Raw genomic sequence first — 24,210 nt, 5'->3', positions numbered from 1 at the left:
CCTTGAGATAAAAAATTAAGCTCTATCAGTTCACATCATGTATAATTCACTTGGAGAGTTGTTTAGACAAAGCTGGATATAGAACCTACTGGGCTTTTTTTGGAGGCGAGGATCATAGTAGCGTTGAGTGTAGGGCTGCGCATCTTCACTTACCTCACGATTCGATTCGAATATGATTATTAGGGTCACGATTCGATACGATTCGATTCCGCGATGCATCACGATGCATCACGATTAACGGAAGTAAGCAGAGCTGTTGCGCAGGAGAGCTAGGCGGGAAGCGGACGCCTAAATGCATCTTATCCAGCAATGACAGAAGAGGGAGGGAGGGGGAGGACACAGAAGAAGGAGGGAGGGGGAGGAGCCAGAAATCGATTATTCGGGGGGTCCGCATCGATCCAGAATCGCGGGTGGCCGCATCGCGATGCATCGATGCAACGATTATTTTCAACAGCCCTAGTTGACTGTCTTTTTTTAGGAGAACCCACAGGCCGTGCCAGAAGTAGTTGTGTCCTTTGAGGTTCCTTGACCAGATCATGAACATTTTTGCAAATCCTTCTCTCAGTAATTATATATGGAGATATTCTCATCCTGTGATCGAGAATCACCAGAACCACCACATCCTTCTTCTCACCAGTAGTCTTTGATGGGACATTAATGATGAACATGCAGAAAAGTCGTTGATCATCAATGTCTGGGAATCAGCATCCTACCAACAGACAGGAAGAATCCTAGGAGGTCTTTCTTTACTGCTTTGGGTGGGTTCTAGAATTAGGGAGTAGGGCTACCTCCAGGGCCTCTAGAAAGGATTATTTTAAAATGTATACTGATGACATTGGTGCTAAATAACATCTCTTATTATCAGGGAAGAGAGTTGCCAAAAATTGCCCTTTGCAAATAGTTGTTGAATTGTTGATCCCCTCCATACAGTATATTATGCTTTGCTCACTTTCTGCTCAATCTTAAAATCAGTCTCAGTTGAGAGTCAGAACTCCAGTGCTGCACAAAACACCAAGCCACCATGCTGCTGAAACACTTAACTTTCTTAAATTGAACTGATACTCCTGCACCTGGTTTCACCTATGTTGAAAGTGGAGATGTTGTTCAGAGCAACTAGCGCAATAAAACTGATACAATATGTCCCTTAATAAAGGAATTTTAAGCTCACAACGATTCACATAATGCATATTTTATTGGGGAGTTGCTTAGACAAAGCTGGAAATAAGTCCTACTATTCTAATTGTTTTTGGAGGCGGAGGTCATAGGAATGCTGACTGTCTAGTCTCAGGAGGACCCAAAGGCGGTGCCAGAAGTAGCCATGTGCTTTGGGGTTCCTTGGCCAGACCAAGAATGTTGTTGGACAAATCCTTTTCCTAGTCAGTAAGTATTGAGACATTTTCATCCCGTGATCGAGAATCACCAGAACCACCACATCCTTCTTCTCATCCAGTAGTCTTTGATGGGACATTAGGAAGGCATGGCAGAGGACACCAGTACTAAATCCTTCACAATCAAGAATGAAGATCACTCTCTTACTTTTATATATGGCATCATATAAGTTCTCGATGCTCGATTTTCCAGCTAGCCAATCTCTGTCCTCCAGGCATAATTTAAACCTTCCCATTTCGTGACCCTCCAACTGCACCAGAAGCTCGTGGTAGACCCAGTCAGTTATGGCATCATCCTTTGTATTAAACACTATAAAGGCATCATACTCCTCAGTTGACTGCCCAGGTTACTTTGAATAATGTCTGATAGATGCCAAAAGCACCTGACTCAGGTACCATAGGTCCCATGAAAAAAGCTTCAAGGTTAGGGTAACCACCAACCAGGAAATCACCAGAAAAGTTGAATACAAAAAAAGTGTTTTACCGTACAAGTCTTGACATGACTGCCGGTTAATAGAAAGTAGCAGCTTACCTCTAATGCTGTCCGGTGAATCACATTTTATATTTGTTGAAAGGCTGGGAATTACGACTTTTGTCTCCATCAGGAAATGGATAAACCAACTGGTGTGACAAGTACAGTCAAAAGGATTTTCCCGCACATCCATGTATTGCAAAGTTTGGAGGAGCTTCTTTGGGAAACTGTTCACATCTATGGTTTGAATCTTGTTTTTACCTATGAAAAGGTACTTGAGCTCCAGATGCGATTCAAAAAATTCTTTGCTTACAGAGGTAATTTTGTTTGAGTGCAGGTTTAGGTAGGTGAGTTTGCTTTTGATGGTGGTGATGTTGCTGTAAAGAGATTTCAGGGAGTTATGACTGAGATCCAGGTGGGTAAGATTGGCTAGGTGGGTAATCTTCTCCCAGTGAAAGAATTGCAAATTGTTTTGAGAAATGATTAGAGTCTCAAGTGACACTGGAAAATATCCCAAAACTTGAATTGGTATGACCACTAGTTTATTGTAGCTGATGTCCAGTAACTTCAGACGGGTAATATTAGTAAATAGGGTATAGCATTGATGTTTACCATATTTCCACAAATTCATCAACTCATTGTTCCTGAAAAAAAGTCTCTCCAGTGAAGGGTTCTTAAGTTCTTCTGTTATACGGAAGCCAATCATGTTGTTATTCAGGTTCAGTTCAATCAGATTGGTGAGACTCTCAAGGAAATTCAGCCTATGGTTTACACCTTTTAGCATTATGAACTGATACTCATTATTAGCCAGATTTAATACCCTGAGGTTCGTTACTTCACTAAAAGCCAAGTAATAGTACCAGTCAAATCTGTTGTATGAGAGATCCAAGTGTTGTAGCGACTTCAGATGCCCAAACTGATTACCATCTAGACGTTGGTTCATGTAGTTGTAGCTAATGTTCAGGCATTCAACGTCCTCCGTTCCCACAAAGTTATCTGAGTGGAGAGCCATCAGATTATTAAATGATAAGTCAATTGATCAGTTATATTGCCAGCAGGTTGGGCTTTCCTTCTTAGCATCTTTATATTGTATGTTTGTGTCATGTTGAAATTCCACCGTGACAGGAATATTATTCCCATGTCGACTGAAAGAAGAAACTGAGAATCCATTAATTCTTTTTTCGCAGGATTGTTGGAAAGAGATGAGATTTCCCGCCAAATCAACTCTGTGGATGTTCTTATTTAGAAAAAGCATGCTCAGGTTTGCCTGTAGGATAAAATTTGTTCTGAGGATAATTACTTTTAGGTTTGGCAGTTTGAGCAGAGATTGAATGCTGTTGGAATCTAGAGTTTTGAAGAAGTACCCATCCAGGGAGATCTTCTTTAGACACTTCATGGAAGCAGCACTGGGGTTTATAAATAATCTCTCAAGCGTTTGATTTAGTTTACGGTTGAAGCCTAAGTCCAAGGTTAGCACCTTTGGTAACTTTGAAAAAAAAGTCTCCTTCTCTAAATCTAACAAGTTATCAGATAAATCCAAATGGGTCAACCTGCTCAACCTGTCAAACAGAGAACTGTTCAAGGTGGGCAGTGAGTTTCCTCTGAGGTTGAGGTAGGAGAGGTTGGTGAGGCAGTCAAAAGCTCCAGGCCCGAGCTGCAAGGCACTGTTGTTTTGGCAGGGAAAACACGCGTCGGCGGCATGGTCACACCTCTGGCAATTCCACTGAACATCCAGTTTCTGGAGCTTGGTGAAGTGGCACAGGTCCTCTTTGTCAATCTTCCAGATCTTATTTTCCGCTAGATATAATTCTGTGAGAGATGAAGGAAGGTTCCTGGGGAAGGAACTTATGTTATTAAAGGACAGCACCAATATTTCCAAGGAGGTGATATCCCTGAGAGCATTTTCTGAAAAAGTGAATTCTCTGCCACACGTGTTCAGGTCAAAACAGTTCCTTCCAATGTTTAAAGAGGTCAGTTTGGTGAATCCAGCAAAATCTTTCTCTGACAGTGTGTAAATATTGTTGAGACTTAGATTTAGGTATTTAATGGTTTTAGGCAACAAAGGGATTGTGGTCAGACTGTTTCCGCTCAGGTCCAGATCTTTTAGATGATTCAGATGATTTAATGCGTCAGGTTGAATGGTCAGCCAGCACTGTTCTTCATCCAGTCTCAGGTTTGTTGGTAGGCAGTTGTTACTCATATTAAGCTTTTCCAGATTTGGCACACCAACAAAAGTTCTGTTGGTCAGATGTCTCAGGGTATTGACTGACAGGTCGATTTCAATGACTCTGTCTGATGTGATGTGAGGCACATCCTTGAGGGAACGTCGACTACATCTCACAACTGTGGCATTATTCTCATCATCACATGGGAGAAACTTTGGGATGATGGCGAGTGAGGCAGACACCCCAAATATTAGCAGTAGAGCCAATTTTGGAAGATGCCTTTTGTCCTTTCAAAGGGAAATAGAAGGTAAAAAATAAATTAGACTTTATTTGTTAATATTGTAAATCATAATAAAATTATTAGGAGCATACATTTTGACATTTGTATACAGGTTAGGATAAGAAGTCGTGGAGATATTTCAAGAGACATTAAAAAACCCTGGCTGCCTGTGCTTTCTTTATAAAGGACCACATCTTGGTATGATCATATTGGTCATATGTTATTTTCCATCATTTTCATAAAATATCAATGTGATATATTTCAATACAAATTTCCCTTCCCCAGGTCTGCAATGTTATGGAACATACTATGGCAATCTGATATGGGGTATCTCCCCCGTTGTCAATTTTAAAGTGCAGATGACCGTTTGGGTATATTATGCAACTTTTCCACTGCAAGTACCGGCTCGGCTCTACTCGGCCCTGCTTGGCCCGGTTTGCTTTTCCACTGCTGGTACCGCATGGTATAGTGTCGGAACGGTTCGGTACGGTACGGTATAGGTTTGCTTTTCCACTAAAGTAGTACTAAAGTTAAGTGGGTGGGATAACAACGGGGTGGGTGGGATTCTCTGACCAATCAGTGGCTAGTAGTGACTGCATGCAAAGGATTGTGGGATATGGTACCAGTTTGGTACCTGTTGGAACCACAATCGAGTAGGTACTGTTTTTTCAGAGCCGTACCGTACCGTACCGTTCGGTTCCATGCAGTGGAAAAGAAAACCTATACCGTACCGTACCGAACCATTCCGACCCTATACCATGCGGTACCAGCAGTGGAAAAGCACAAAAGCGTGCTGAACCGTTACGGTTCCATGCAGTGGAAAAGCGCCATTAGAGGCACCTACCTTGCCTATTGTCTTATAGGTGGGTTCTCTCTCTCTTTTTTTCTCTTTTTCCCTGTTTTGCTGAAACTTTGTCCATCTATTCTTTATCCCTCACTAAAACAATTGATTCCACTGTCTCCATTTTCGGGTTAGTCTTGATTTTGCATGCCACCGCACCCACCTGGGAGACCTTTGATGTGGTTGTGGGTCTAACACCAATCAATTTTCATCTGTGCCCACCCTTTCTTGGGTTAGGCATGGGGGGGAAACGCACCGGTGTTTGCTTTTGGGACGCAACCAAAGAGCTGTTTTTTGATAATTTATGTACAGGTACTATGTCACTGACGCTGTCATTTTGTTTCATTGTAACTATAGCATATGTACCTGTTCATACAAAATACTTCTGAAGAAGCAGTTCCAATACCGCGAAACATGTAAAGTTCTGTGGATGGACATGGAGTTTTCCTGTTATCAATGTACCGGATGCTCTGGTTTTCTTGAAAAAGTTTACACTTTTCCATGTCCTATCTACCATAATGCATTTATATGTTTGAATGTACCCATTCTGTCTTCTTGCACATTTTAAATCAATGTCTCTTTTTTTGATGTAATAAAATAAACGCTTCCTTTTTTACTTATATTGTCTTTTTTACAAATTGTGGTAAACACCATTAAAATCCCGCCCTTCCCCCCCCCCCCTCTTCTTTTCCATTTCTCTGGCTCCCCCTGTCACGGGCTGCGATGGCCTGCTCAATATAGGGTGGCATTGGCGTCTTCCACCACTAGAGTTGGGCATTTTCGCATCCGCTTCAGGGATAGCCTTTGAAATATTTATTCATTTGATTGGGATAAAGGTGTTCTTTATGTATAGCTTTATATGGCCATTTAGCAGTTTTTTTCAGACATTAAAAAAAGTTGTGTTGGTAAACTTGGGTCATGAAGGTGTGTGAAAATCAATACACACATACACAGGGCATTTGCCAAGCTTCATTAAAGCTTCAAAAAAGCATAATTGAAGCATCACAGAAGCATCAAAAACACACCAGAAAAACATATTGAAGCAATAGGCACTTTATTGTGTGGTAAAGACTAATCAAGTGTAAACAAGCTCTAAAAATATGAAATGTATTAACATGGAGCTGTATATCTTCTCTTCAGTTAGATGTGTTTAGACTGAATCACATCTGCCAGTGCAAATATTTTGCACTCCAGTACTGGTGGGTGGATGAGTGAAGGAAGGGAAGTAAAGTATACTGTATGCTCTACTAAGGAGGTCAGTGTAGAATTGAACCCATCACTTTGCCTAACCAACCACCAATGTAGGGGGGCTCATTTTAAAATGCACCTACATTTTCACTGCACTAGTCTTACTATTTATATCATTTTGTGATTATTACTGGAAATCAATTTGTTATAGAGCATGGGGTGGGGGGTTGTTTGGAAATTTTATGCTCTGGGTGGCACATTCTATATTTTTCCATTTATCTCTATTTCCTCAACTTACTGATCACAATAATGTACAGTGAGCTGTACATACACCAACCTTAACCTTTTTAACATGGAGGAACCATTAAAATAAATTTCAGGTCTCTGGGAACCCCTGACAATAGTTACTACATTAGACATTAACATAGTTGTCAGTGGGAAGAAAGCCCCTTACATTGGTGGTCAGTGGGAAGAATGTTCCTTATATTGTTGTTCAATGGGAAGAATGTTCCTTACACTGGTGACCAGTGAAATCAATTCTCTTTATATTGGTTGTCAGTGGGAAGAATGCTCCTTACTTTGGTTGTCAGTGGGAAGATTGCTTCTCATATTGGTTGTCAGTGTGAAGAATGTCCCTTACATTGGTGGTTAGTGGGAAGAATGCTCCTTACGTTAGTGACCAGTGAGAACAATTCTCTTTATATTGGTGGTCAGTGGGAAGAATGTCCATTAAATTGGTTGTTAGTGGGAAGAATGCTCCTTACTTTGGTGGTCAGTGGGAAGAATGCTTCTTATATTGGTTATCAGTGGGAAGAATGTCCCTTACATTGGTGGTCAGTGGGAAGAATGCTCCTTACATTGGTGATGAGTGAGAAGAATGTCCCTTACATTGGTGGTCAGTGGGACGAATGCTGCTTTCCCTTTGGGTAGTTAAAATGATCAATTGAAACCCCTAACAATATCTGAGGAACCTTAGAAGCCCATCAGCCATCCCCTGTGTATAGTTTTAAAGGGACAGCTATATGTGCACCACCACAGAGGTAGCAGCTTGTACTGTGTGGTTTCTCACTTTTGTGGATGCTATAGACCATCAGTAAACAAACTCCATCCCAGCTAGCTACACCCTTGACCTTTGCCCCTTGTGGGGCAGAGCTGAGTAATGAGGGTGGTACAGACTGGCTATATAACAGTTTTAGAATTTAAGGTGGGTCAGTAGTCCTTTTGGCTCTGAAGAAAAGGGTTTTCCCTCGAAATGCGTCATGTCATCCTAGCAGACCTGGAGGCGATTGGTTCCATTTTCCTTATGTGTGTGCTATTATCATGCGTTTGTGAGTACAATGAATGCTTTTTTGGATTTTAATACATTTTTAAGTAGTAATGCACGAGGTCGGTGCGCCCTTCTCTTGTTGTTGTTTTTCAGTATATTTGGATACCCTTGGTCCTCTGGGGGTAGCAAGACCCTAGGTGGTTATAACAAAGACTACACAAGACCACTCACCTTCCCACATACCACTTGAGTGCAGGGGAGATACTGTTTTGGATTATCACATGTGCACCACCTACAGAATGTGCAAACATAATGGCGGGAAACTAAAATAATATTTTGATGCCAATGTCTGTAAAAGAAAGTCCACAGTATAGTGGTTCCATGTGCTATGGCATCATCTAAATAATGCTAACAGGGGGGATAATAGTCCATGGTTCAGGGCCAGCCTTGTGTAGTGGAGCAGAGGCCGTCTCCAAACATGCAAAGCAGAGGCGTAACTAGAACCTTCAGGGCCCCAGTGCAAGAAACCATGAAGGGCCCCCCGGACTCCTGGCCTGGGCCCTTCTCTTCAAGCCTGGGAATCTTCCCACTGATCCTGGGGCCCTTTATTATGGTCCAGCAGCGGGACCCTTTCACAAGTTCTTTAGTGGGCCCCCTTCCTGCCTTCTTGGATCCTCACCACGGTGGTGGAATGCCAGGGCCCGGTTGCAAGTGTGACCTTTGCCATCCTGGAATTTCACCCACTGGTGTCAGTAGTTTTTATTTTTTTGGTATTTTAATTGTATTATTTTTTATCATTTTATTTTATTTTTTTACAATGTCACTGACTATGACTCCATTCAGAAAAAGAAGGAGCTGGTAGATTACATATTTACTGACCCCTTCCTTGTTTTTTATTGTGACACATCCCCTGCAGCAGTAAGCAGGAGAAGGGAGGGAGCACAGTGGAAGGGGGGGGGGGACCAGGGGAGCACACAGGGGCCCAGAGACAGCAGAACACATTAGAACTGGATAAAAGGAGCTGCGGGGGCAGCTTACAGAGGAACCAATCTCCTCCATTTTCCTCCTGAACTACAGGAAGAAAAAAGGGGACAGTGATTTCTCTACATGCTGCCCCCACCGCCCCTCCTATCCAGGTGTACAGGGGAGCCGCACAGGCCCCCTGGAGCATGGGGCCCGGTTGCAATTGCAACCCCTGTAGTTACGCCCCTGATGCAAAGAGAAAACAGTACAGGCGCCTCTGAGTGTAGACTGTAAGATACTTTAATGAGAACCACCTACAGAAAGGGCTCCCAACACTGAAAATAGGGTGCCAGGTGCTTTGCAGTAACCTCCAGAGGTACACCTTTGGTATAAATGTATACACCCACCCACTAAAGGACTGTATGCACAAAGTGCACTCAGGGACAATTTTTGTGTAGTTATTATGCATAACAGGGGGGTTTTCTTTAAAGCCATTCATGTTTCACGGTTGATGTTAATCTTACCAATACTAGCAGTGGCGGCCGGTGCATTGGGGGCGCAGGGGCGCCGCCCCCCCTATCCATTCCTCCGGCCCCTTAATCTACATGCGGGTTGCTGGATGCATGGAGTTCAATGGGGTTTTTTTTTCTTCTGAAGCACATGATTAGAGCCAGAGGCTCTAATAGGCTTCAGAAAAGGGTGGACCCGGGGCGCAGAGCAGTGCACCCCGAGCCCACCCATTGTGTGACAATAGCGAATTAATATTCGCTATTATCACACGGATCCTCCTCCTGGCTAATCAGGAAGCGGTCTGAGACCCGTTTCCTGATTGGTCGAAAGACGAACCTTTGCCATTGGCCAAGGAGGAGGAGGAGGACTCGGGAGATGCGGAGGACTGAGGAGAAGCCGCCGCTGCATCAGGTAAGTGCACTGGTCTCTCTGCATGCTGTGGTCACTCTGCATTGAAGGGAGCACACTGTGGTCACTTTACATTGAAAGGAGCACGCTATGGTCACTTTACATTGAAGGGGGCACGCTGTGGGCACTCTACATTGATGGGGGCATGCTGTGGGCACTCTACATTGATGGGGGCGTGCTGTGGGCACTCTACATTGAAGGGGGCATGCTGTGGGTACTCTACATTGATGGGGGCATGCTGTGGGCACTCTACATTGAAGGGGCATGCTGTGGTCACTCTACATTGAAAGGGGCATGCTGTGGTCACTCTACATTGAAGGGGGGCATGCTGTGGTCACTCTACATTGATGGGGGCATGCTGTGGTCACTCTACATTGATGGGGGCACGCTGTGGTCACTCTACATTGAAGGGGACACGCTGTGGTCACTCTGCATTGAAGGGGGCACGCTGTGGTCACTCTGCATTGAAGGGGGCACGCTGTGGTCACTCTACATTGAAGGGGGCACGCTGTTGGCACTCTACATTGATGGGGGCATGCTGTGGGCACTCTACGTTGAAGGGGCATGCTGTGGTCACTCTACATTGAAGGGGGCACGCTGTGGTCACTCCACATTGATGGGGGCAAGCTGTGGTCACTCTACATTGACGGGGGCACGCTGTGGTCACTCTACATTGACGGGGGCACGCTGTGGTCACTCTACATTGACGGGGGCACGCTGTGGTCACTCTACATTGAAGGGGACATGCTGTGGTCACTCTGCATTGAAGGGGGCACGCTTTGGTCACTCTGCATTGAAGGGGGCACGCTGTGGTCACTCTGCATTGAAGGGGGCACGCTGTGGTCACTCTGCATTGAAGGGGGCATGCTGTGGTCACTCTAAATTGAAGGGGGCACGCTGTGGTCACTTTTGTGACCTCAAAGTCATGCAATTCACCACTGAATACTAGTGTAATGTGGCTTAACCTTTTTTGCGGTGCAAGTTAATAGCAGTACATGAAGCTAACCTGCCCATCAGTTAATCAAATGTATTCTGTTATGCTGTTTGTTTGTTCTATGCATTGCACTTGCTTACCCTTCAATAACACATTCATCCTATTATTTCTCAAGTGGCTTGAATTGTTGGTGTAAACATTTTAGCAGGGGTTTCTTGAGACCTGAAATGTTATTTTAAGGATTCCTCCAGGGCTGTGTTAAAAGTTCATTAACTCTAGTCTCTTGCTGTCATACTAGAGAACGGTAAACACTTCTTTGACCAGTTCCTCATTTTCTCAGTCTGTTTACAATCACAAGTGTTTCGATATTCAGTATCATCTGACCTGCACATGGGAGAGGACAGGAGAACTGGTGACCTATGACAGAACTTTCATTGGTTAACCACTGAGCTCAATGGAGAAGAGGAGCACCATCTACAATCTCCAAGAGAGCAATTTCAAATTGTTCCTTATCCCCGCTGACAAGGATTTTCTCTTTTCTGTGCATTGAGAAAGAAGGACATTTCCATGATCTGGACAGCAGGTGGTGCTAATGAATTTTAAAATTTTGATTGTGATCTTTCCTAAAACAGTTTACGAAACTGTGTTTGCGTTTAAAGTGGTAGTATACTCCGCTTTCTAACTTTTACCTACAGGTAAGCCTATAATAAGGCCTATAATAAGACTTACCTGTAAAATTCATATCTCCTAAACATGCACAGTTTAGGAGATTTTCACTCTGCATGCAGCCGCTGACACCAGCGGTGCATGCGCTCTGAAAGTTCGGCGTATCTTGCTGGACCTTCAGAGCTCCTTGCTGGAAAGTGAACTCCCATGCACATGTGCGGGTGTGACGTCATCGCGGCTCCGGCTACTCACAGTGCCGGAGCCGCTGAACCCCGGAAGAGACACCAATGGAACACGTCAGCTGCCTCAGCGGTGTCCAGGCGACCGTGTCGGGGCTTCAATCTAAGGTAAGTATTTCATAAAGTGCTAGTATGCGATGCATACTAACACATTATGCCTTTGTCCTGCCTGTTTTAAATTGATCAGTTAAAAAAAACAAAATAAAATGATTGCTGGACCGATAATGCAGATGTTTTAAGAGTTGCGATTTGCCAAGTGTACAGAAGCTGCAATTATTAATAAACAAAATCGTAACCTCTCAAAATGTTGAAGTGAAATGCAGAGGCGTAACTAGAACCTTCAGGGCCCTGATGCAAGTAACCATGAAGGGCCCCCCAGACCCCTGGCCGGGGCCCTTACCTTCAAGCCCAGGGCTCTTCCCACTAATCCTGGGGCTCTTTACACTCGTTGCATGGCCTTTTATTATGGTCCCGCAGCAGGATTCTTTCACAAGTTCTGCAGTGGGCCCCCTTCCTGCAATCTTGGGGCCTCCCCACAGTGGTGCAATGCCAGGGTCCGGTCGCAAGTGTGACCTTTGCGATCCTGGAAGTTCACCTACTGGTTTGCTACCGGGCCTCCTGGAGCATGGGGCCCGGTAGCGATTGCAACCCCTGCAACCCCTGTAGTTACACCCCTGGTGAAATGTTCAGAAAGTCACTGGAAGTGGCAGGTTTTACAAACTTTTAAACCTCCCGTCAAAATGGCAGCCAGGAGTTGCTGTGTAAATACAGCAGCTGGAATAGCTGCTGCTGCCAACAATGGATGGTATGACATGGTACTTATAAACATTGTATAGAGATATATAAAGTAACATTTTTACTTTTATATATACATTGTTTCATTCATCTGCTGTTCAATTTGTAAGTCTTTCTTCCCCTTCTCCTCCCAATATGTTCCTGTTGATTTTTTTTTTTTATTTTTGCTTTTTTAATATTCAACTTTTTTTCATTTTTATTTGTTTTATTCTTTTGTTTTTTGAAGCACAAAAATAACTTTACAACGCTTTTTACCCAAAATTTCAGTTTAAGTGTCATTTTAAACAGAACAAAATCTATCCAAAATGAAATAAAAAAAGTTTTTCCTATGTTTCTACTTTAAATCTCGAATACAAGGGATGTTACTCAATGAGAAACTAGCGGCTAAACTTCAGAATTCTTTGCCTAAATTTTATAAGGTCTGGGTGACCATGGATCCTTCACTTCGTATCAGGGGATTTCCAATGTCGCCTTGCTGAATTATGATGAATGCAAACCTGAACCGTCACCGTAAATAATGGTTAAAAATCCTCCCTGGCCACTGCTGTCTCTTTCCCCTTACTCTACAAAACTGTATTTCCCCCTATCTTCCCCAAATCTTATCTTTCCCTCCATTCTCCACACCTTCCCTTTTCCCAACCTCTCTTCTTTTTACCCCCTTGCTGTTCTTTTAATTACAATTGCATTTTGCCATTGCACTATATGACTTACTGTGCCCCATTCCTGATTGAAGGCCAAAGTGACAAGAGGGCTTTCCTTGCAGTGCTGGTCAAAGCATCCCTGGAAATGGTAACACAGTGTGCAAGGCACAAGGTGCATGGGAGCCTAGGGTCCAGGTTCCTGATAGCTGCTTTTGGAGGTGGTCAGCAGGGGCTTTCTCTAGCTGGCAGACAGAAGTCTTAGAGGAGTCACAGAGAGGCATTGCAGCTGGCAGACTAATAACACCCATGGCAGGATGATGCAGGGCAGGCCCATAGGGCAGATCTGGGATGTAGGGGTGTTGAGGTAAAGACCAAACTGAGGTCATGCACAGTTGCACAACAGGGTGTAGAGCAGGGAGACAGGGAGATGTTGTCTGGAACCAAGCCAAGGTCATGCACACGTAGGTAGTATGGTTGGAGAGGATTGAGAGGTCAGGAGCCAAGTCAGGGTCATACACATGAGATCAATAGAAGCAAGGTCCTTCAATGAGCTGAGAATACAGTCGGGGGTCAAGCAAAAAAGTCCAGGGGCGGTCGGTAACAGGTATTCAGAGTAAACACAGGATCGGGATACACAGGAACAAGAATCAAATTGAAGATCATCTAGCAGTTACCTGTAACTTCTCTTTCTCTTAAATAGGGCGTTTGGCACCCGTTATGGAACTAGACATGTGCTCACACAGGGTACTGGTGGAAATTCCCAACCTGGGTCATGGAGTATGCGCACCTGTTCTCCGGGTAGCTTCCTGACATAATGTCAACATTCTTACCTAAAAGGTATTGATCACTGTTACCAAAACTTCAATGTCTATGTACAAATTTGTGACACCTAACAATGTCCCCTTAGTGTTACATTTTACTTGAAAGAGTGAAAAAAAAAAAAAAAAAAGGCTTTGTTAGCCAGTTTTGTAAAGGAAAGATTAAAAAACAGTAATTATAAATTTTTGTTTAATAAAACAATGATTTGCACACGTTGGACTAGTATCAGGATTCTATTAGAACCCCCAAGCATACACACTGGCGTAGTCCTAATCCACAGACAGTGCAACCAGCTAGATTGAATTTAGCTGATGTGCAATGCCTATGTAGCCCCCTGATGATGTCAGTATCTGATGAAACCGGTAGGGGACCGGCAACGTCCGCATTACAAGTATCTCCCCAGCGTCTACCTGTCTCCAGCTAGAGGCTATACGGCTGCAGCTACCACACTATCTACTATGTTGAACATACTACACCATGAGGAGTTTCTCTTCTTCATTCATATGTTATTTGGGTTGACACAATCTCCTATGAGGGGACCATCATTGAGCATGCAGAGGCTTTTCCTGTAGGAGAAGATTGCACATCCATCCATCCATTGAGGGGCATGAGGAGTTCCCTTTAAAGGCGCATTGGGATTCCTGTAATGGGGATCATATGATTTTGGTAAGAGGCCACACTTGTTGGTGTCTGGTGGAGGTTATCTCTTCAATTTCAATTTCATCACCTGGTGGACTCCTCTCCTCATGGACTCTATATTTTGACCTATATATTTAGTTGCACCTTATTGTGTACTATTATCTCAAGCACTGGCTGAGATTGAGAAATTTGTATTGAGTGCTGTGTACTTTGTTTCCAATGCCTATGTAGCCCTACCCTCATAGGAGCTGCTAAGTAGATGCCAGGATCCTTTTCCCAGTATTTCCCTTGCAGCCAGGCACACAATTCCTATCAGTCTTCAGACTCATTAGCAGTCTAGGGGTATACTTTTTTAAGCTTTAATAAGAATTTGGATAGGCATCGGCCAATGGTGGGATACTCAACTAGCCCTTAGTAACAATTTGAACTTTCTCCTATAGAATTGTGAGTCCTTGCACAAATAAATTATGAACTGGACTTTGTAGTAGCAACCTGAGCAGATTTAATCCTTTTGTAAATCAGAGTAAAGTCCTTCTACTAAGAATTAACCCCTTCCCACCTCCTGGTCCTTTAAGGGTTTTAAAACGCCGGTAATTAGAGGCGAGCATAACAAAAATGCGACTTCTGTGATTGACAGTCTGTCAGGGTCCCAGGAAACCAGACCACACAGGAAAGCAGTTTGTTGGAGCAAACAACAATAAACGCATAGCAATAGTGAGGAAGTGAGAGCAGGAACAAGCCGGGGTCAAGTCCAGAAGCGGGTAGTCATCCAAGCCGGGGTCGAGTCCAGAAGCTGGTAGTCATCCAAGCCAGGGTCGAGTCCAGAAGCGGGCAGTCTACCGACGCGGGGTCATCTGCCGATGTGGAGTCAAGAACCAGGAGAGTCCTCAGCCAAGCCAGGTCATACACAGAAGAACACGGAGAACAGAAGACTGCTAGCAGAGATGCACCTTAGATCGCAAACGCAAAGGCAAGGCCTGCAACCCATCAGGTGATAGATATAGTCAGGTGTGCAGCATCATCACTGTGCGACACCCAGGCAGCAGGCAATGGATGATGCAATCAGTGTTTATAAGAGGCAGCAGTCTGCACATGTCCAAGATGGCTGCCAACAGCCAACAGTAAGACCTTGACACAGTAACAGCGGTCACATGATCGAAAAGCTGTTAATTGCAAGAAGAAATCAGGAGCTTTTCCGGAACCCGACAGTAACTGTGCTAGGAGCGTGCAGGACGTGTGCTCTCAGAGCGGAGCATGTTTACATTGGTATATCCCACATGGAAGAAAAATATATTTAAAAAAAACATTTTTTATTTTTCCCAAATATATTGAAAATATATTTGAAATGCTACAATTTTGGCCATATTCAATATATTTCTAAATTTCTTTTCCCTAAATATATTGGAAATATATTTTTCTTCCATATGGGATGTTTAGGCATATATGTGGCCTCTTGCCATTAAAGTCCACCCGTAGAGAGGCGGCATAGATGTATACGGCTGGTGGGAACAGGTTACATAAACTGAGCTCTTCAGGATATTAGATACAATCTCCCCTTTAACAATGCTGACTCTAGTGGCACAGTCTTTTGGATCTTTTTCATCAGTCTGTACTCACTAATGTCCTTGGATTATGGGTTACCTCCTTCCAATATCCTCCAGACACTTGCACCCCGTGGTACCAGACCATAGTTGCCAACATTTAAATTTTTTTTCCAGGGACACTTTGCAGCACAGCTATCAATTACCACACCTACTTCCCTGAAGCTCCGCCCACTTTGCATAATTAATCTCGCCTACTTATCAGATTATAGAGTCTACTCCAATATAGAGAGAATTACAGGAAATTAAAAATGGAATTTCAAACTTAAGGCCACAGTAGCAGAGTTGGAATAATTCTCCCATTCAGCTGCACTACTTCTGTGTAACATTTATGGGCAGCCTGATTAACAGGCGCTTCCAGGGACAATATAAATTACCTGGGACAGGCTCCTATTTGCAGGGACTGTCCCAGGAAAAAAGGGAGAGTTGGCAAGTATGCCAGACTAGATCCTCAGACCACAGCTTCAGCAATTTTTAACAAAGTAGGCCAGCAGCTAACTCCACTGAGGCACATGGCAGAATGGCCTAAGAGGCTAGCACCCCCCCCCCCCCTAAACTGTAATCTCTTCCTCTGCTCTCAGTCTCAGATTATTTATACAGAATCCCAATTACTCTCTGGGCACCTCTCCCCAGGGATTGGCCAGGACTGCATAAATATTCAGCTGCTGATTAGAATCTTTCTGCCCACTAACTTTCAGGACATTTCTGGACAGCCAGGGAAAGCAATCAATCCTGCAGCCACTGAAGCACAGAACAGACTAGAACAATTCAACACAACTACACTTATTGCAGTGAGCCAGAACTAAATTGACCTAACCTAGCACCTATCTAGGAGGGTGCTTCAGCCACAGCCAAGCTCTGCAGGTAGAGGAGGTGTTATGACACACATTGTTACATTGCTGATACTAAATATCTCTATCATGGTGTGAAGCTGAGAGAAACACTCACCATTCTTCCCAGATCAGTTGTTGTCACAATTGCTGGTGAATCAGGGATGGAGTTGATGGTTCTCAGACTAATGTTCTTCTTTCAGTTCTGCAATTTACTTGCGGTGTGTCCCATGTAATCCCACTCAATGACAGCTGACTGATCAGCTCCTTGTAATTGACTCACAAGGTTGACTGGAAACCTATACTGTGTCGCAGTTCTGAAGATGAAAGAAATCGGGTTGTTATTAGAATTGGGCCGAACACCCCCGGTTCAGTTTGCGCCACAACTCTCGAACATGGCAAATGTTCCGACCCGAACTGCGAACCCTATTAACCGGTTGCCGACCGCCGCAAGTACATATACACGGCGGTCAGCCCCGGCCAGGCAAAGTTACGTATGGGTACGTCACTAGCCTGTCACTTGCTTGTGAGGCGCGCGCCCGCCCCGACTCGTTCCCTGGGAAGTCCGTGCGTGTGACCGGCGGACCATGGGTCACTCGCGATCGTCCTCCTTGAAGGGAGAAAGGCAGGCAGCTAATGTAAACAAGCCTCCTGTCATTCTCCCCTGTGTATGAATATTGATCATACGGTTCTACTATGTAGGACCGTTGATCACTGTTCCTACACCAGTAGCCATGTCCAATCACAGTTAGAAGCCATGTCCAATCACAGTTAGAAGCACGCCCATAGGGACACACTTAACCCCTCCTTCCCCAATAAAGTTAACCCCTTCCCTGCCAGTGTCATGTCATTTTTGCAGTAACAGTGCATATTTATAGCACTGATTACTGTAGTAATGTCACTGGTACCCCCAAAAGTGTCAAAAATGTCAGTCAAGGGTCCGATCTGTCCGCCGCAATGTCGCAGTACCGCAAAAAAATCGCAGATCGCCGCCATTATGCGTTAAAAAAAACACCAAAAATGACAAAAATCTTTCCCTTTGTTAGTAAACGCAATAACTTTTGCGCAAACCAATCAAAATGCGCTTTTTGCGATTTTTTTTTACCAAACATATGTAGCATAAAACAAATTGGCCTAAAATGTTACAAAATTTTGATTTTTACATTTTTTTTTGGGGAATTTCATATAAAAAAATGTAAAAAAATATTGTTATTTTTGCAAAATTGATGCTCTTTTTTTGTTTATAGCGCAAAAAGTAAAAATTGCACAGGTGATCAAATACCACCAAAAGAAAGCTCTGTTTGGGGGAAAAAAAGAAAGTCAAATTTGTTTAGGTACAGCGTCGCACGACCGCGCAATTGTCCGTTAAAGTGCCAATCGCAAAAAAAAAACCCTGGTCAGGAAGGGGGTAAAATCTTCCGGGGCTTAAGTGGTTAAAGTCAATGGGACCCGAACTTGAAAAATCAAAAGTCCCCATTTTGAAGGCTTATATGCAAGTTATTGTCCATAAAAAGGGTATGGGGGTCCGAGTACTGCCCTGGGAAACATGTACCATTGCAAAAAAATTATTTTAATAAAGCTCTAAAAAAATCCTTTAAATATAGTGCCTGGGGGATCCTATAAGTTTACCTGTAAAGCGGCGCATCTGTTCCGTGTATAGAAGCCAGGTTGTGCCTACCCCATTGAAAAGCACCTGGTCACAAAGGAGTGGCTCTCCTACCCAGATTCCACTTTTCATGTCTGGGAACCAGATCGCCATTTCATGGACACTTTGAGTTTATGATGTTGCCTTGTTTTTTGTTGCACTAAAACTGTTTCTTTTTTAGCACGTTTAGTAATTTACTCCTGTTGCTCACTGTTTCTATTATCGTGAGATGTTATATATTGTGTAGTAAGGTAGTAAGCCTGGGCAGCTTACTAAAAGAGGAGGGGAAGTGCAAGTGCCTACTAAGTGTGTTGCTAGTGCCCTGGTTGCCATATGCCTAAGACATCTTTTATTCATTTATGGCGCTTTTCCACTGCATGGAACCAAAACGGTTCGGCTCCCTTTTGTGCTTTTCCACTGCTGGTACCGCATGGTACGGTGCAGGAACGGTTCGGTACGGTACGGCGGCGCTTTTCCACTGCATGGAACCGAACGGTACGGCTCTCAAAAACAGTACCACCTCGATTGTGGTTCCATGAGGTACCATACCCGGTACCATATCCCACAATCCTTTGCATGCAGTCAATACTAGCCACTGATTGGTCAGAGAATCCCACCCACCCAGTTGTTATCCCACCCACTTAACTTTAGTACTACTTTAGTGGAAAAGCACACCATACCGTACCGAACCAAACCGTTCCAACACCGTACCATGTGGTACCAGCAGTGGAAAAGCAAACCGGGCCAAGCAGGGCCGAGTAGAGCTGAGCCGGTACTTGCAGTGGAAAAGTCTGGTCTGGTCTGGTCCTTTTTGGACAGGGGTTGTGGCTGATTTTACTAATGTGCATGATTTGACCCTTGGATTGTCTTTGAGGACCCTACCCTAGTTAGATATGTTAAATTGTTTATATGTTATGCCTCCTTCTATCCCCATAGGAAGATACCCATTCTTTGGAAAGCCACCCACAGTAACCTCTGCATTTTATGTTTGAGGTTCCTGTCCCTCCTCCCCCTTTTCCTTCCATCTGCCCCTACACCTTTCCTCTATTCCCTTCCACCATCTCTTGTCTACTCCCTTCTCCCCCCTCCTTAAATCTCCTTCCCTTCCTCCTTCTGTTCTGCTTCCTTTAGGTGCCTGAGAACCTTTTGAGGTCTCCTTTCCAATAGTTTGCTATTGGTATGTGGTTTACCTTATTGTTGATGATTTTTTTACTGCCTCCAGTACGTTCTGTCTACCCATTGTATTGAAGTCTGATTGATCATTGGGCGACTTCTATGCGTTTCTTATATTATAATAGTGATTGTATCACCCCTGTATCGAGTAGATACTGAAACACTTTGTATGCTATGTACCATGTTTTGTTACTGATCTTTTTCAATAAAACCTGTAAAAAAAAAAAAAAGAGAGAGTCTACCTGGTCTACAAAGTACATATAAATAGGGGGAAGGTCGGGCTCAAAGAACAGAGCGGGACGTAGGAGGGTCTGGATCATAGTGAAAGATGTATCCTAGAGCAACGCCTGGCTTCCACCAAAATGGGATTCTCCAACAATGTACCATTCTTAGACTTACACCTGTACAGGTATGCCTGGGCAGCCATAGTTTAGTTAAAGAGGAGGACGGAATATACATTATGACCTGTAAATGTTGCAGAGACGTTCAGTAAAGTTTCTTGAACTGTTCAATTGCCTGGGCTAAAGTCAATGCAAGGGGTGCATGGTGGAACTTGGCGTATCAGAAGAACAGGGCCTGTAAACACTCACGGGGTACAGGATGAGGACCACAACGAAGGGTTAACTCGGCTGAAGAAGTGTAATTGCCACGAGTAACCATAGACTAGTGAGAATGAATAGCAGCCAGTTGTTAAAGCGTGGTGCATGGTGTAGGTTATTATGGGTTCACCGCTAGGGAGGGGGTTGGTGTTCTGCCTCCCTCCCTAGCAGTTGGTCCACCAAGAGTGTCAGGACTGAACCAGCAGTACAGAGACCTTAAATACCTATCCGCATGGTACAAGAGAGCGGAAGGGGTAATTTTTGTTCATGCATGAGGTCTGCGCTAGGTGCACGGTGGGACCCCATTCTGTCACTGGGAGCAAGGTGGCAGAGTTACGCTGGACTGGTGGAAAGGGCATAGGCTCAACAGTGTCCCTCCTAAATGCATTACACAACAAGGAGGGTGTAGTACCATAGGACAGAATGTTTACAGAGGATCTCTATATATTTCACAACTGCATACGGTATACGGCCCATCTCTAAGCCTGGGTCCGCTTTAACGTTGAATCTAACATGAACGCGGCCCGGCCTGGTCCCGGGCATTGATGAGCATGTACACGAGAGGAGAGCAGGGGTACCCCCGCGTGGGTGAAAAGGCGCCACCCACAAGGGGGGGGGAAAGGATCTTCCCAATGACCACAAATGTAAGCAGCAATCTTCTGAATGACCATCATTTAGGCCGGTGCAGCTAGTCTTCCCACCTGAAGGCTAACTGTATCTGGGAGGGGGAGCCCCTTAGGGGTATTGAACGCTTAGGGATTCCATACAGTGTCTTGAGAGAAGTGGTCTGATTGGACACTGAACTCTTGAGAGACTTCGGCAGCCATTTTGAGTAAGGGAACCTTTTAAATAAGGGAACCCACGTCACTTTTGTGCACTTCTGGTGCCGCTTGTGAGGGAGAGTTAAAGCATCGGGAAAGTCTCCTGAGCAGTAGAGACAATTTCAGGGCAGGATCCTGAATTATTGCCAGTCTTCCGGTGTTTGGAACGGAGAAAAGTTGTTGGTGTGAGGTGCTACTTCATCCCAGATGCCTCTTCATAACCACTTACAGTGAGGGAAAAAAGTATTTGATCCCCTGCTGATTTTGTATGTTTGCCCACTGACAAAGAAATGATCAGTCTATAATTTTAATGTAAGGCTTATTTTAACAGTGAGAGACAGAATAACAAAAAAAAAAATGTAGAAAAATGCATTTCAAAAAAGTTACAAATTGAGTTACAAATGAGTGAAATAAGTATTTGATCCCCTATCAATCAGCAAACTTTCTGGCTCCCAGGTGTCTTCTATACAGGTAACGAGCTGAGATTAGGAGCACTCGCTTAAAGGGAGTGCTCCTTATCTCAGCTTGTTACCTGTATAGAAGACACCTGTCCACAGAAGCAATCAATCAGAGTCCAATCTCCCCATCATGGCCAAGACCAAAGAGCTGTCCAAGGATGTCAGGGATAAGATTGTAGACCTACACAGGGCTGGAATGGGCTACAAGACCATCGCCAAACAGCTTGGTGAGAGGGTGACAACTGTTGGTTATTATTATTCACAGATGGAAGAAACACAAAAAAACTGTAAATCTCCCTCGGTCTGGGGTTCCATGCAAGATCTCTCCTCGTGGAGTATCATAGATCATGAGACTGTTGAGGAATCAGCCTAGCACTACACAGGAGAATATTGTCAATGATCTCAAGGCAGCTGGGACCATAGTCACCAAGAAAACGACTGGTAACACACTAAGTTGTGAAGGACTGAAATCCTGTAGTTCCCGCAAGGTACCCCTGCTCAAGAAAGCACATGTACAGGCCCATCTGAAGTTTGCTAATGAACATCTGAATGACTCAGAGGAGAACTGGTTAAAAGTGTTGAGGTCAGATGACACCAAAATCAAGCTATTTGGCATCAACTCAACTCGCTGTGTTTGGAGGAGGAGGAATGCTGTATATGACCCACAGAACACCATCCCCACCATCAAACACAGAGGTGGAAACATAATGCTTTGGGGGTATTTTTCTGTTACAACTTCACTGCATCAAGGGGATGATGGACGGGGCCATGTAGTGTCAAATCTTGAGAGAGAACCTCCTTCCTTCAGCCAGGGCATTGAAAATGGGTCGTGAATGGGTATTTCAGCATCACAATGACCCAAAACACATGGCAAAGGCAACAAAGGAGCGGCTCAAGAAGAAGCATATTAAGGTGCTGGAATGGCCTAGCCAGCCTCCAGACCTTAATCCTATAGAAAATATGTGGAGGGAGCTGAAGATTAGAGTTACCAAATGTCAGCCTCTAAACCTTAATGACTGGGAGAGGATCAGCAAAGAGGAGTGGGACAAAATCCATCCTGAGATGTGTGCAAACCTGGTGGCCAACTACAAGGAATGCCTGACCTATGTAATTGCCAACAAGGGTTTTGCCACCAAGTACTAAGTCTTATTTCACTCATTAAATTGCAAATCAGTTTATAACATTTTTCAAAATGCATTTTTCTGTATTTTTTGTCTTTATTCTGCCTTTCACTGTTAAAATAAACCTAACGATAAAATTATAGACTGCTCATTTTTTTGTCAGTGGGCAAACATACAAAATCGGCAGGGGATCAAATACTTTTTCCCCTCACTGTAGCAACCGCCCATAGTCAGTTGGGCGGCCACTGTAGAGAAAGCGACAAACCTGTACATCACTGTCTACTTTGGGGTTTTGGGCGCCCCCTGGGCCAGAAACGATTGCCCACAGCAGGAGCAGCATTTACTACCGCTTCACTGTCACTGGTGAAATCAGTGGCAGTTAGTCAGTTCCCCCCAGCGTCAGTTAGTGTCAGATATCCTGCCACACTATTGTGGTCCCATTATAAATCGTTGATTGTGGTTGAGAGCGCAGACTGCGAGCCAGGCCTTCTCAACCAACGTCAGTGCCTGACCCCACAGATGCTCTTCTCGAAGAATGGTCAAACATTCCCATAGACACACTCCTAAACCTTCTGGACAGCCTTCCCAGAAGAGTTGAAGCTGTTATAGCTGCAAAGTGTAGGCCAACTCAATATTGAACCCTACGGACTAAGACTGGGATGCAAATAAAGTTAATTTGCGTGTTAAGGCAGGCGTCCCAATACTTTTGGTAATATTGTGTATCTTATTATGAGGGAAAAGAGTTTCCAAAATTGCTTTTGCAAAGTATTGTTGAATTGCTGAGCCCGCCCATATACAGTATAAAGCTTTGCTCACTTTCTGTAGAATCTTTGGATTTATGCACACACCGTCTTTCTGCTGAGAGTCAGTCCCACAACTCTACTGATACACTAAGCCACCATGCTGCTATAATACTTGACTTTCTTTATTCATAATGATATACCTACAGCTGGTTTCCCATCGGGTTCCCTGAGGCATAATGGGAACTTCACTTTGTAATGCTCTTCTTTTTTGTAGAGGTAACTCGTGGGTGGCATGGCTGAAATGGAATAATCTCTAAAACAAACTAGAGCAAAAATTTTTTTTTTGCATGACAAAATAAAAATGTCATTTATTAAACAGAAAACAAAAGATTTGCCTATTTGAGGAAAATTTGATCTTAGCACAATCTTCGACGATAATAAATTGTTTCGAATTTTGGGTGTAATAAATTATTGGGGAATTTTTCAGAGCGAAGCAAATGAGACACAATTTTCTAATTATATTATGGTGCTTTTCCATTGCATGGAACCGAACGGTTCAGCTCGCTTTTGTGTTTTTCCACTGCATGGTACTGGTACGGTTTAGGAATGGTTCGGTACGGTACGGCGGCGCTTTTCCACTACATGGAACCGAACGGTATGGCTCGCTTAAACAGTACCACCTCGGTTGTGGTTCCAAGAGGGCCATACCGGTATCATATCCTACAATCCTTTGCATGCAGCCTTGACTGTTTGTCACTACTAGCCACTGATTGGTCAGAGAATCGTTGTTATCCCACCCACCTACTTTAGTACTACTTTAGTGGAAAAGCAAACCGTACCAAACCGTACCGAACCGTTCCAACACCATACCATGTGGTGCCATGCGGTACCATGCAATGGAAAACCAAACCGGGCTAAGCAGGGCCGAGTAGAGCCGAGCCGGTACTTGCAGTGGAAAAGTGCCATTGGATTAGCACATTTATCTCAAACATACATTCCATGCC

At 44.0% G+C, this 24,210-nt stretch overlaps 1 pseudogene across 1 annotated transcript; it reads right to left on the bottom strand.

Moving 5' to 3' along the window:
• Positions 1–1,231: 1,231 nt before the first annotated feature.
• On the bottom strand, positions 1,232–23,500 carry LOC309562121 (toll-like receptor 7; annotated as a pseudogene). Its single transcript has 2 exons — positions 23,411–23,500; positions 1,232–4,312 (listed from the first exon to the last, which is right to left on the bottom strand). The product of its transcript is annotated as a toll-like receptor 7 (transcript).
• Between the last annotated feature and the right edge of the window lie 710 nt (positions 23,501–24,210).

Source organism: Pelophylax lessonae (assembly GCF_965119305.1).
Source record: "Pelophylax lessonae genome assembly, chromosome: 8".
NCBI classification, from domain to species: Eukaryota; Metazoa; Chordata; class Amphibia; order Anura; family Ranidae; genus Pelophylax; species Pelophylax lessonae.
This window is presented reverse-complemented; position numbering and strand designations above follow the sequence as displayed.